Source organism: Cicer arietinum, chromosome 3 (assembly GCF_000331145.2).
Source record: "Cicer arietinum cultivar CDC Frontier isolate Library 1 chromosome 3, Cicar.CDCFrontier_v2.0, whole genome shotgun sequence".
Lineage (NCBI taxonomy): Eukaryota > Viridiplantae > Streptophyta > Magnoliopsida > Fabales > Fabaceae > Cicer > Cicer arietinum.
The window spans coordinates 20,706,377-20,707,097 of NC_021162.2; positions in this window are offsets into that span (position 1 = coordinate 20,706,377).

Sequence of the window (721 nt, forward strand, 5' to 3'; positions counted from 1 at the left end):
TAATTTTGCTTTATTTCAAAAGAAAAGATAAAACTTTGTTGTCTAATATAATATATGCAACATATATTAAAATATGATAATTCGCGCGTTGTGAAGTAGAATTTAATATATCATTAATATGTCACACAATAGTTAATGTAGTCTTACTCAAAGTAATTGACACACTACAAGAAAATAGACATATCCCTACAGTAACTTATAGTAACAAAATAAAAAACTGTTGGTATAGATAAGCTATACCCACAGATAAATTATTTATTGTTGGTATAGGTGTCTTATACCTTGGGTGACATAAATTTGTCACTAATTATTATAGTTACACAATTAAATCTGTGGCTATAGACATCAAAATTTTAAAATTAATATTTTGTAAAGTAACCAAAATCTTAATTATTTGTGAAAATAATTTTGTACAAACTTTTGCTCAATGTAAGCCAAAATAATTTCAATGGAGGCAAAATCCTAATTTTTTTAATGCACCCAATTTCAATGGAGCCAAAATCTTAATTTTTTTAATGGAGGCAAAAAAATTTCAATTGAGCCAAAATCCAAAATTTTTAAATGGAGCCAAAAAAAAAAAAATAACAAACCCAAAATGTAAATCAGTATCAACTCCTAAAAACACCTAAAACCTAAAACAAGTTGAGCTCTTCTTCTCTTTCACCCAATCCAAGCCCCAATCTAAATCCCTAACCTCTCAATCTACAGCCCCAATCTGTTT